This window comes from Ziziphus jujuba, chromosome 7 (assembly GCF_031755915.1).
Source record: "Ziziphus jujuba cultivar Dongzao chromosome 7, ASM3175591v1".
In the NCBI taxonomy this organism is placed as follows: Eukaryota; Viridiplantae; Streptophyta; class Magnoliopsida; order Rosales; family Rhamnaceae; genus Ziziphus; species Ziziphus jujuba.
In genome coordinates this window covers 24,209,012-24,223,434 of record NC_083385.1, presented here as the reverse complement: position 1 = coordinate 24,223,434, position 14,423 = coordinate 24,209,012, and the positions used below count along the sequence as shown (strand labels likewise).

The following is a 14,423-nucleotide window of genomic DNA, read 5'->3' as shown; positions in this document are numbered from 1 at the left end:
TTCATATTTCTAGTTTTCTTCAATTGTGTGATATGTCTAAACAAAATGGTGTTTCTGATGATGCTTTTCGATTAAGACTTTTTCCTTGGTCTCTTAGAGACAAGGCAAAAGTGTGGTTAAATTCTTTACCTGCAGGTACTATCACTACATGGGATGCTATGGAGGCAAAATTTCTAGATAAATTCTTTCCTCCATCAAAGACCGCAAAATTGAAAAGTGATATAAACAATTTTTGTCAATGGGACCAAGAGACTTTGTATGATGCATGGGAGCGCTTCAAGGAACTATTAAGAAGATGCCCACACCATGGTTTTCCAACATGGATACAGGTACAGATTTTCTATAATGGTCTAGATTATGGTAACAAACAATTGGTAGATGCAGCTGCAGGAGGTTCTTTAATGAAGAAGAGGCAATCAGAAGCATTTGAATTAATTGAAGAGATGGCCCATAATAACTACCAATATCCAAGTGAGAGGAGACTAAATGGAAGAAGTCAAGTAAAGGCCGTGGAAGACGTTGATATTAACAACTTAGGAGCTCAACTTGCAACCCAATTCATGAAGACCTTGAACACTCAATTTGGTCAAATAGGGGTGAATTCTATCCAATCTACTAATAATTTTTTGTTTTGTGATTTATGTGGTGCTCATGATCATAAGAGTGTGGATTGCCAAGTTGGAAATCCCTTTGCTTATGATGATGTTAATTTTGTAGGGAACTTCCAAAAGCAACAAAACAATCCATATTCTAACACATATAATCCAGGATGGAGGAACCACCCAAATTTTTCATGGTCTAACAACAACCAGCAAGGGTCTAATCAAGGACAAAGTGGAGGGTTTCAAAGACAACAATTCCAATCTCCATTCTACCAAAAGCCGCAACTTGCACATCAAAATCAAAATTCTTCTCAAGCTCAAACTCAATTTTCTTCACTTGAACAATCCTTGCAAGAGTTATCTAATAATACTAATTCTTTCATGCAGAGAACTGAGCAACAATTGACAAACCATAGTCAAATGTTCAACAACCAAATGGCTGCAATCAAAAGCTTGGAGAACCAAATAGGTCAATTAGCAACTCAATTCCAAAGAAGTCAAGGAACTTTGCCAAGCCAAACGGAGAAGAACCCAAAGGAGCAGGTTCAAGCCATTACATTAAGAAGTGGAAAGCAAGTAGTCGGGCCTAAAGAAAGTGACAAAGGGATGGTAATTCTTGATGATGAAGATGAAGAGAGCCCTATAGACTCAACATCACACTTGGTCACACATGACAACTCAAAATCAAATGTGGAGCATAAGGAGGCTTATAGGAGAAAAGATGAAGGTTTAAGTGATGCCATGAAGTCTCCACCAACAAAGTACATACCACCACATGTAAGAGAGGCCGAGAGCTCACCAACTGGATCAAAGAAAGTTGAACTAGCACCTTACCTAACCAAACCTATTGACAAGCACAACGAAAATGAGGAGAAGAATCAAGCCTACAAGAAAAATCCACCTCCACCTTTCCCATCTAGGTTTAGGAATGCAAAGTTAGATAATCAATTTAAAAAGTTTCTTGATGTATTTAAGCAATTGCATGTAAATATCCCTTTCATAGATGCCTTAGAACAAATGCCTTCCTATGTTAAGTTTTTGAAGGAGATATTGTCAAACAAGAGGAGGTGGGAGAATTATGAGTTAGTAGCTTTGAGTGAGGAGAGTAGTGCTAGGTTACACCATAGGATTCCACCCAAGTTAAAAGATCCAGGAAGCTTTGATATCCTATGTAACATTGGACATTATAATTTTATGGCTCTTTGTGATTTAGGTGCTAGCATTAATTTGATGCCATATAGCATTTACAGGAAGCTTGGAGTGGGAGATGTGAAGCCTACCACAGTGACTCTTCAAATGGCAGATCGAAGCATAAAAAGGCCAAGGGGAATATTGGAGGATGTACTTGTAAAAGTAAACAAGTTCATATTCCCTGCAGACTTTGTGATATATGGAGGAAGATGACAACATTCCAATCATTCTTGGAAGACCATTTCTTACAACCGGACGTGCCCTAATTGATGTACAACAAAGGCAAGTAACCCTTAGAGTACTCAATGAGGAGGTAAGTTTTCAAATCCCTAATGTTGTTAAATTTCCTAATCTTGATGAAATTTCTTGCTGCTTTCTTGTAGATGCATGTGATGAATTGGTAAATGATATGGCAAAGGAAAGTAATTTAGATCCCTTGGGATTGAGTGAGTTATTTGGACCATGTACAAAAGAAGAAAAACAAGAGTGTAACATCATAGATATAGCCACCCACTGTGAGGTAGATTATGTTGGAAAGTTTGAGGATTTAGGTGAGAGTGGACCTAGAAAGATACCGAGTGTGGAGCACCCACCTATAATTGATTTGAGGCCACTACCTAGTCATTTAAAATATGCTTTTTTAGGATTTAATAATACCCTTCCGGTAATAATTTCATCCGCCCTTAGTGAGGACCAAGAAGCCAAACTTTTAGAAGTTTTAAGAGAACATAAAACTGCACTAGGTTGGACTATAGCTGATATTAAGGGTATTAGACCCTCTATTTGTATGCACAAAATACTTATGGAGGAAGACCATAAACCGACTGTAGAACATCAAAGGAGGCTTAATCCTAATCTTAAGAAAGTGGTTCATAGTGAGATTTTAAAGCTTTTAGATGCCGGGATTATCTATCCTATTTCGGATAGTAATTGGGTAAGTCCTATTCAAGTAATTCCTAAGAAAGGTGGGATGACTGTGCAAGAGAATGATAAGAGTGAGCTTATTCCTACTAGGTTAGTTACTGGGTGGAGAGTGTGTATTGATTATAGGAAGCTTAATAAGGCCACTAGAAAAGACCATTTTCCTTTGCCATTCATTGATCAAAGGTTAGAAAGGTTAGCCGGTAAAGAATATTATTGTTTTCTAGATGGTTATAGCGGTTACAATCAAATAGCTATTGCCCCTGATGATCAAGAAAAGACTACTTTTACTTGTCCTTATGGAACTTTTGCCTATAGAAGGATGCCTTTTGGTTTATGCAATGCACCTGCAACCTTTCAAAGGTGTATGATGTCCATCTTTTCGGATATGGTAGAAGATATCATTGAAATCTTTATGGATGATTTTAGTGTATTTGGTGATTCTTTTACCTCTTGCTTGCAAAATTTATCTAGGGTTCTTCTAAGGTGTAAAGAAACGAATCTTGTGCTTAATTGGGAAAAATGTCACTTTATGGTTCAAGAGGGCATAGTTTTAGGTCATAAGGTTTCTAAAAGGGGAATTGAGGTAGATAAAGCTAAAATAGAAGTTATAGAGAAATTGCCTCCACCGACTTCAATAAAAGGTATTAGGAGTTTTCTTGGGCATGCGGGCTTTTATAGGAGATTTATCTGATTTTTCCAAGATAACTAAACCTCTTTGTAACTTGTTGAATAAAGATGTTCCCTTTGTTTTTGATGATGAATGCATGCATGCTTTTTTTAATCTTTTGAAAGAAAAATTAATATGTGCTCCCATTATGTGTACTCCTAATTGGAATCTACCTTTTGAAATTATGTGTGATGCTAGTGATGATGCTATAGGAGCTGTTTTGGGACAAAGGAAAGATAAAAAACTGCATGTTATTTATTATGCTTCTATAACTTTGAATGATGCTCAACTTAATTATGCTACTACTAAGAAAGAGATGCTTGCCATTGTCTTTGCTTTTGATAAGTTTAGAGCATATTTGTTAGGTTCGAAGACCATTGTCTATACCAATCATAGTGCAATTAAGTACCTCATGAGTAAGAAAGAGTCTAAACCTAGGTTAATTAGATGGGTTTTGTTACTTCAAGAGTTTGACTTAGAAATTTTGGATAAAAAAGGAGTAGAAAACCTAGTAGTTGATCACTTGTCTAGGTTGGAATTGAGTGAGGAAAAAGAAGAAAGAGATATAGAAGAGTGTTTTCCAGATGAGAAAGTGTTTAAGGTTGATGGTACGTTTGATGTACCTTGGTATGCTGACATTGTTAATTATTTGGTTACTAATGTTATGCCGCCTAGTTTGGAAAAACCATATGAAAAGCATAAGTTTCTTAAGGAAAGTAGGTATTACTTTTGGGATGACCCCTATCTTTTTAAGAAGTGTGCCGATGGTATAATTAGGAGGTGTGTTGCTAGAGAAGAAACAATGTCCATTATTAAAAGTTGTCATTCTAGTGAGTATGGGGGGCATTTTGGGACTAGAAAAACCATAGCAAAAATTTTAAATTCTGGATTTTATTGGCCATCTATGTTTAAAGATACTAATATTTATGTGCAAGGGTGTGATAGGTGCCAAAGAACCGGGAACATATCAAGGAAGAATGAGATGCCTTTGAAGAATATCCTTGAGGTAGAATTATTTGATGTTTGGGGTATTGATTTCATGGGTCCTTTTCCTTCTTCTTGTGGTAATAAATATATTTTAGTTGCTGTGGATTATGTTTCTAAATGGGTTGAAGCTAGTGCACTACCTACTAATGATGCACGAGTTGTAGTGAAATTTTTTAAAAAATACATTTTTACTAGATTTGGTACACCCCGAGCAATCATTAGTGATGGTGGCACTCATTTTTGCAACAAACAATATGAAGACGGTCAATGCTTCAAGAAAGGATTGGAGCTTAAAGCCAGATGATGCACTTTGGGCATGCCGGACCGCCTACAAGACCCCCATTGGTACTTCTCCGTATAAACTGGTTTTTGGTAAGGAATGTCATCTTCCCGTGGAATTGGAGCATAAAGCATATTGGGCAACCAAGTTTCTCAATTTTGATCAAGAGGCTGTGGGCAAGAATAGGCTATTGCAATTGGATGAACTTGAAGAATTTAGGATGGATGCTTTCGAGAATGCAAAGATTTACAAAGAAAAGACAAAGAGATGGCACGACAAGATGATTAAAAAGAGGAACTTTCATATTGGACAAAAGGTACTTCTTTACAACTCTAGACTTAAATTGTTTCCAGGTAAATTAAGATCAAGATGGAGTGGACCATATGATATTGTACAAATTTTTCCAAGTGGAGCAATTGAAATCACCAAACCGGGACATGAAAGTTTTACGGTGAATGGGCAGCGGTTGAAGCCATATTATGAAGGTGGAGTGCTTGAGACTAGCCTCTACTTGGATGATCTTAATTAAGTTAAAGGGAGGAGTCAAGCTAATGACTTTAAACAAGCGCTCTTGGGAGGCAACCCAAATTTCTTTCTTTACCTTATATTTATCTATTTATTTTAGTTGTTTTTAGTGGTTTTCTTGTTTTTAGGTTGTTTTGATGTGTTTTGTTTGAGTTTTTGCAAGGTTTTAAGATGTTTAGGTGTAAAAGAGCAAAAGACAAATGTTGAGAATTTCAAGTCTAAAGTTAGGTTTTTGGAGTATAACCACCTTGAATATGCATTGGAGTACATCAAATTTTTTCACATTACGAGGAACATTCCATGTCTTTAAAGGGGAGTATTCTTTACCTTTTATTTACTTTTGCTTTATTTTATGTTTTTCACAATGAGGACATTGTTCATTTTAAGTTTGGGGGTGAAAAGCATGCTTTGCATCTTTTAAATCTTGTCCATTTAAGTGTTTTTATAAGTTTTCAAAAATGTTGGTTTTAGTTTTTATTTTCCTTCATTATTAAAAAAAAAAATTGTTTTTTTGGTGTTTTCTTAAGTACTTTAATGAGCCAATGATAAGACTATGATTGAAAATAAATTGGTTTTTAGATGGTGGATTTGTTTTTGTGTATGCTTAAATGCTTGAATTTATATTCACATATTGTTACTTTCAATAAAGTTTGAGCACATAATCAATAATGCATAATTTAGATTGTGTTTTGAAGAAGGTTTGCATGAATTAGAGTACTTTATTATTAATTGAACTCTAGAACTTGCTTGATTATTGCTTGAGGCGAAATCCTAGGTGAATGCATTACTAAGAACATGATTTAGGCCATCTTTGTTTAAGTTTGAGCCTTTCAAGCCAACCTAATACATTATCTTCCACTAGTACCTTATTTGAGCCTTTAGGATGCATAAAGATGTATTAGAGCCTTTTCTTCATTAAAGCACATTTACTTACCCTTTTAGAGCCTTAAATTTCTTTTTTCTACCTTGAACATACTACAAAGAGAGCTTTAATTGAATTGATATGAATATATGCTTGTGAGCTTGTTTGAGTGTTGAAAAAGAAAAAAAAAATGAAAAAAAGAAAAAAAAATATAAAGTTTGGAGGTTAAGTATTTGGTGAATTTGGCTCTAGTATGCATTTTTGTGTAAATTGGAGGTTTGAATGTGGAATAAGAAGAAAAATAAGTTTGGGGGTAGTGGAAAAGAAAAGAAAAAAAAAAAAAAAAAGAGAAATAAAGAAAGAATATGTGTGATTTGAAGAATACATGCACAATAAAAAGGAGAAAATGGATATTGAAATTGAAGAAGTTCTAATAAAGAAACAAATTTTACAAGTAATTTATTCATTGATATTTAATTTTAGCTTTCTTTCTTTGATTTATTATATCTTATCCTTTTCTTTCTTTAGCCTTATCCATTAGCCTTAACAATAGAAACCATGAAGTCCTAATGATTTAAGGTGGTGCATTAACCTACATTAATGGAGAGTGATAATTAAGTCAAGCATATGGTAGTTCACACTTTATTATCAATTTCTAATTCTTGTAAATTTATTCAAGCATATGATAATTAAGTGTATAAATTGATTTCCACACACACACATTGGAAGTATCATATATGTTGGATAGAATATAAGGTATTGAGTTACATAATTACTTTGAAACCATTTGAAAAGTCATATGTTATACAATCTTTGAGGCACCTCATTAAAGTATCCAAGTACTTTAATAGGGTTGATGTATACAATCCCCGGCAACGGCGCCAAAAACTTGATGTGTAAAATCAACTCGCAAGTGCACGAATCGTTTTCAAGTAATAAAGTGGAAAAAATAGGGTTGTCGTACCCAAGGGATTAAGAATTAAATACCAAAGATAATTAGGTTTTGGTAATATTTGAACTAAAATTTAAGATGGCAATTGAAAATTAAATAAACTAAATTAAACAAAAGCAATCAATTAAAATTAGATCAATTTTAAGTAAGAGAGAGAATAATTATGAATACTAGGGCATTTGATTTCACCACTAACTATTCCAATTTAATTACTTAAATATGTGAATTTAATTAACTAGTAATTTTGTTAACCATACTTAATCACAAAATTAATTAAAAGTAGTTTCCACTCACAATTGATAATATTCACATAACCTAATTTATTCCTTCCGGCCTATAAATTAAATCATGCAAATTCATCAAGCATAGATTAAGCAAATAATATGGCATGAGACATAACTATTTTCTAATCAATTATGCATTCATGTAAATCATTGGAGATCCATAATATTATCCTTTTCCAAGCTCAAATATTATTAAAATCATTCATTCCTTCCGGCCTATGAAAGCATTAAGTATACCAATGATTTATTAACAAAACATATTACTAATTAAATAAAACTCAACATATATTAAAATATTAAAAACATATTACATCCATAATTATTAAAAATAATAAGATTCACAATTAAAGAGAAAGGAAAAGAGAATAAAAACTGTTGAAGAAATTCTCCTCCAAGAGCTCTCAAAGTCGTAGCCTTCTTCTCCAAGCAAGCCCATGTCTCTCTGCCTCCTCCAAGCTCTCCAACTGATCTTCTAAAACTCTAAAACTTTAAAACCCTAGAACCCTTAAGAGAATCTTAGAAACTCCCAAAATTTGGTTTGTTTCTATTTAAGCCTCCTAAAAGCTCTTAAATAACTCTCTAAACTTGTATATCTTCCTTCAATGTGGTGGGGGCTATATATATAGGGCCTTGGGAATCTTTTTCTCTCTTTATTTTAAATGTGGGAGTCTTGGAAGATACCTCTTTTAGGCCATGAAAAGGGTTGGACGAATTTCATGTGTAAAAAGGAAACTGTATATTACTTGCTCTCTACTACTTTCCTTTTATCTAATTCCTCCTAAAAAAAATAGTTAGTCTAATTTACCCTTAATGAAGCATGTGACATGACATGTGCCTCATTAATGATAAATTAACCAATTATTGCCACTTGTTTTTATCTTGGCCCTCAAATTGCCTTGATTCCCTTTTTTGATCAATGGTGGAGATTTAACTAGAATATTATTTTTTATAAATTCTAAACTTTAAATGATGATAACTCTTTGCTCACACCTCGAAATCCAAAAATAACGAGACATTTGAAATCCTCAAATCTTGATGATTCATATGACATCCACTTCCATCATAAAATTCCCGATAGAATCTTTATGGAATCTTCAAGGTATCTTTTTGGAATCTTTTTAATGCTTAGTCCGTTCGAGCTCAAATCTTGCTTCCCACCATAATTCGACCCAAGGAATCCATTTTTATGGTTGTTTTCTTAAAATTCTTCCTCTTTTACCTAGATTAAGAAAAATACATAATTAAGTATCTTTCCATAACAAATTAACACAAACTAACAAATATCAAGCTATAAATATGGCATAAAATCATCAATATTTTAGACCTAACAGATTTGCTTTAAAAGTTCAAAGACAAATTAAAAGAAACGTTTGAAATGTCCGACCTTGGCCTAATGATATTTCTATCACCAGAAAGATATTCTTTTAATTTGCTTGATAAGTTTCAACTAGAAAATGCCAAAGTTGTTGAAACACCAATGATGCAAAATGCCAAGTTTGAATTAAATGATGGAAGTGAAAAAGTGAATGCTTCGGTTTATAGAAGTTTAACTGGAAGCTTGCTTTATTTGTGTACTTCAAGACCTAACATTATGTATACTGTAAGTGTGTTATCAAGATTCATGAGTGCACCATCACAAAACCATTACCAAGCTACAAAAAGAGTCCTAAGATATGTAAAAGGCATGACCAACTTTGGAATCCTAAACAAGCTCGGCAACATGTGTTGGCTATTGTGATAGTGATTGGCCAGGTAACTTGGAAGACATGAAGAGTACCTCTGGATACTTGTTTATGTTTGATTCAGGTCCATTTTCATGGAGTTCACACAAGCAAGGAACCACGACACAATCAACAGTAGAATCTGAACACATCTCGGCGGCAGCAGCATCAAACCAAGCAATTTTGTTAAGGAAATTGCTTGATGACTTAGGTTGCAAGTAAACAACATCAAATTAAGCAATTTGGTTAAGGAAATTGCTTGATGACTTAGGTTGCAAGAAAACAAATGCAACCATCATTTATTGTGACAACACTTCAGCCATTGCCATCACCAAAAATCCAGTACAACATAGAAGAACCAAGCATGTCCCTATGAAGTACCATAGAATTCGAGAGCCTGAAAGAAACAAAGAAACCAATTTGGTGCATTGTTCCACTTAAGACCAACTGGTCGACAGTCTCACAAAACCATTGCCAAAAGAAAGACTTCAAATGCTTAGGAGTTTTCTACATATCATGCCTAACATTGCCAAGAAGAAGTGTTAGAAAATCGTGGCATTGTTAGCCACGAACAAGACAAACCCGAGACCAAGCGAGGTGCCTTGGCCGAGGTTAACTTTCAAGCTTTGTTTTGTATTTTTGTTTTGTACTTTGTTAAATCCATTTTGTGTAATCTAGGCTTGTTAAGTTGGTGCACAAAGACACCAAAATATGTTAATTAAACCAAAATTTGTTAATTAAAGTGTATTAGCCAAATTAAGGTTGATGACATGAAAAGCACCTTGGTGACAAGGATGGTGACATGGAGCTTAACCATTCGGCCTCTCTCTCATCCAATGCATGTAAGGACATGTGTCATCATGCATGAGGACTACTTCAAAATGAAGTACTCAATGAGGTAGCAACACTTGTCAACTACCTAAGAAGCATGGTGTAAAGTTACAAATGTGTTGTGCTTCATCATGAAGGACTTGTTTCATATTGGTGCGAAAACCGGCCATGGTGTGCTTTCACACCTCTTTTTTGTACTATAAATATGTATAACATTTCTATAAATAAATGTTGTTGATTTTGGAAGAAAATACCTTAGTTTTCATTTGAAAACAAGAGAAACTTAAAACTGGCTTTGCTGGAAAAATTCTCCAGCTGCTTACTTCATTAAAGCTGAGATACGATCCTTTCCAAAATCATTTCCAACCTTGTCTAATCCTTGTTTTCCTTAGATTAACCTTGCCCCTAATCCTTTTGAAAAAGGATGTAGTTTGACACCTATAAATTTAAACTCATCTTCCCCTTCAAGTTGAAACACAACCTCCTTCTCAAGGCATTTCATATAAGTATGATAGGCTGCTAGCCAATCCATGCTGAGAATTATTGATATGTAAAATCAACTCGTAAGTCCAAAAATCATTTTCAAGCAATAAAGTGGGAAAAATAGGGCTGTCGCACCCGAGGGATTAAGTACTAAAGATAATTAAGTTTTGGTAATATTTGAACTAACAATTAAGATGGGCATTAAAAGTTAAATAAACTAAATTAAACAAAAATAAGCAAGTAAACTAAAACAATTTCAAGTAAGAGAGTGAATTAATAATTATGAATACTAGGGCATTTGATTTCATCACTAAATATTCCAATTTAATTACGTAAATATGCGAATTTAATTAACTAGTAATTTTGTTAACCACACTTAATCACAAAATTAATCAAAAGTAGTTTCCACTTACAATTGATAATATTTATATAACTTAATTTATTCCTTCAGGCCTATAAATTAAATCATGCAAATTCATTGAGCATAGATTAAGCAAACAATATGCTATGAGACATAACTACTTTCCAATCCATTATGCATTCATGTAAATTATTGTAGATCCATAATATTTGATACGAACCTAGAGCGACTGCCTCTAAACCCATAACAAAGATTGGTTAGGTTTAGGAAACTTAATTTGGTTAGGTTTAAGAAACTTAATTTGTCTCCTAGTTTCCTAATAAAAATAGGAAAGTAATTTAAAAACCTAATAAAACTAAATTGGGAAAACGAAATAGGCAACATGCCAAAATCCAATTGGTGATGTGGCATCATATGGTGACATGGCACTTTTGCCACGTGGAGGGTGATATGCGCCTATTTTGGCATGTTGCCTATTTTATTTTCTGAATTTAGTTTTACTAGGTTTTTAAATTACTTTCCTATTCTTATTAGGAAACTAGGAGATAAATTAGGCTCCTAAACTTAACCAATTTAGGTTTCCTAAACCATTTAGTGCTTCTTTAAACCACTTTGTTCTAACTCTTGTTATTGGTCCTGTAAAGATTTGAAGTGGCTCTTGACTCCATCTTAAGGTGCTCCTAGTCATATCCTCATCAAAGAAAATCAAATTTTTTAAAGAACATAAGATACTTAATGGGGTGTCTCAAGGATTGCATAGCTTATCAATTTTCAAATGGTTTCAAAGTAATTATGTGGCTCAATATCTTATCTTCCAGCCAACATATATGGTATTTCAAATGTGTGTGCGTGGAAATCAATTTATACACTCAATATCATGCATTTGAATAAGTTTACATAAACTAAAGATTGATAATAAAGTATGATCTACCATATGTTTGACTTAATTATCACTCTTCACTAATGTAGGCTAATGCACCACCTAGAATCATTAAGACTTCATGACTTCTATTGTTAAAGCTATTGGTTATCACTAATAGAAATAAAATGATAGGATATAATAAATCGAAGAAAGAAAGCTAAAATTAAACATCAATGAATAAATTACTTGTAAAATTTGCTTCTTTCTTTAGAGCTTCTTTTCTTCTCTCCTTCTTTTAACTCCACATAACTTTCAACATAAGCTCACAAATATCCTATTTCTCCTTTTCATTGAATTTTTTTTTCCCCCTTCAAATCATGCATATTCTTATTTTTTCCTTTGCCACTAAACCCACCTCCCCCCCCCCCCCCCCCCTTTTTTTTCTCCCCCACAAAAACACATGCTATCATGGTAGAGAGAATAGCATTGTATTTAAATTTAAAGGGAAAAAAGTTTAAGCTGGAGTCATTAACTCCAAAGGAAGTATTTAGCGATCAACTTCAAATGCAACAAAGGAGGGAAGCTGAGGGGCTCAAGGAGAAGGCTAGTATGGGACCAACGGTTCCACCATCCATTCAAGAGGAGAAAGGTGAGCTTGCTGTCCAAGGTAAGTCCTCTAAAACCCAATTTGAGTGGAAATATTTTAACAAACCCGAGAGAGAGAAAGTGAGAGAAAAAGTCGAGTGTGAGAGAAAACAAATGCAAACCGTGAGTGAGAATGAAAAAGAAAGGAAAGAGAAGAAAAATAAAAAATTTTATCTTAGCTTTGGTGATGTTAATAAAGTAATCATGAATAAAAAATCATTGCTGGTCACGAATTTTAAAGATACTTATTTAAAGATGTTTATGTTGTATAGAACTTTATCTGCATTATTAAAAGCTTAGTGGAAATTTGAAAATTTAGGAGAGATTATTTGTTAATATTAAAAAGTGTGGTGAACTTATATTTCTAGTATTTGTTGTGGTAGTGTTTGACCCAAGAGATTGGTTTTGGTTTCAATCAAGGAATGAGAGGTTTCCCGAACAAAGAAAGTCCAAGCTTATGCCATGAGGAGATGGATCTTTTAAAGTTTTGGAAAGGATCAATGAAAACGCTTACAAACTTGTTTTAATAGGTGAGTATAGTGTTAGTGCCACATTTAATTTTGCTATTTTATCTCCTTTTGTTGCAGGTGATGATCTAGATTTGAAGACAAATCCTTTTCAAGAGGAGGGGAGTGATGTGATTCCGCCCGAGCCTGCTCAACCGACAACCCACTGGGGTGCCGACCCGATACAGATGAAGACCGAGTCAATCACTAGAGGTCAGGCTAAGAGGTTTAGGGATTACCTTGCTGCATTTATTCAGGGCATTATTCATTCTCAAGAGGGCTTGTCTGTTCCCGAAGAACTAAGACCTATCCTGAGCATACAAGTGGTGGAAGCCGGTACAGACCCGGGTAGCGGTTTTGGTACATTTTTGGAGTATGGGAAGCATGAAATGGTTCCAATGTTTCATGGATTCAATACATATGTCTAAGAGGACATGGAATCAAGTCAAAGCAGCTTCGAAGTCATCCAAAAAGGGGCTGTACAGACAATTAGTAAATTTGGCCCATTTTTGCTGTATTTTGTGTTGGCTTTACTGTATTGTGCTGAGTTGGCTTTTTTTTTTTTTATTCCAAGCAAGGGCAACATGTGGGACTTCATAATAAGCTTATTTGGCACCCTACAAAGCATATTGAAGCTGATTTGGAGCTTAAATTGGTCAAAGAATGGTTAAAGTCAACTTAGTCAAAAAGCTAGTATTTTAGTTTTCTAATTTGATTCTACTTTTTGTTTTAGGAAATTATCATTACTTTTTTGTTTTTATTTATTTATTTGCTGGAAAAATAAGTTTAGGAAAGTTATTATTTTATTATTTGCATTGTAAATTAATTAATTCCTAATTCAAAATAAAGGAATTAATTAATCAAAATTAGATTAGGAAAGGAGTGAGAATTTCGGCCACCATAGGAAACCACTTTGTATGGCCGGCTTTCCCTTTGTATTTTTAGGATTTATTTCATGACTTTGTAGCCTATTTAAAGGCTTATTTTTCAATAAGAATTAAACTTAAATTTTATACAGAAAATTATTTGTGAGATGGAATTCTCTTTGTTCTTTTGAACACCTAAAAATACCATTAGAGAATGAGTGTTTTAGTTTGACTTATCAATAAGCCTTCCATCACCTATTGTGGCGTCTTCATTATATACCAAGGTTTCTAATCATAGGTTGGTTAGGAGTCAACGTAACCATTAGAATTTGAACATAATTAGATTGAGGCTAATATAATACGCATTTAGGAGTAGGTCGTCCAAGGTTTGTATCAACTTTTCATTTTTGTCCTATTTTTTAACAGCTCAAAAAAACATCAAGCATATATTCATATCAATTCATTGAAGCTCTCTTTATAGTGTGTTCAAGGTAGGAAAAAGAAATTTAAGGCTCATAAAGGGTAAGTAAATGTGGTTTAATGAATAAAAGACTCTATTGCATCTTTATACACCCTAAAGGCTCAAATAAGGTACTATTGGAAAAAAAAATGTTTTAAGTAGGCTTGAAAGGCTTAAACATAAACAAATATAGCCTAAATCATGTTTTTAGTAATGCATTTACCTAGAATTTCGCCTTAAGGAGTAATCAAGCAAGTTCTAGAGTTCAATTAATAATAAAGTACTCTAATTCATACAAACCTTCTTCAAAAAAAGAATCTAAATCATGCATTATTGATTACGTACTCAAAATTTATTGAAAGTAACAATATATGAATATAAATTCAACTCAAAATTTATTGAATGTTACAACAT

General features: G+C 33.7%; 1 non-coding gene across 1 annotated transcript; it reads right to left on the bottom strand.

Moving 5' to 3' along the window:
* Positions 1-206: 206 nt before the first annotated feature.
* On the bottom strand, positions 207-313 carry LOC112492436 (small nucleolar RNA R71). Its single transcript, XR_003056820.1, has one exon. It is a non-coding gene; the product is annotated as a small nucleolar RNA R71 (small nucleolar RNA).
* Positions 314-14,423: the final 14,110 nt, after the last annotated feature.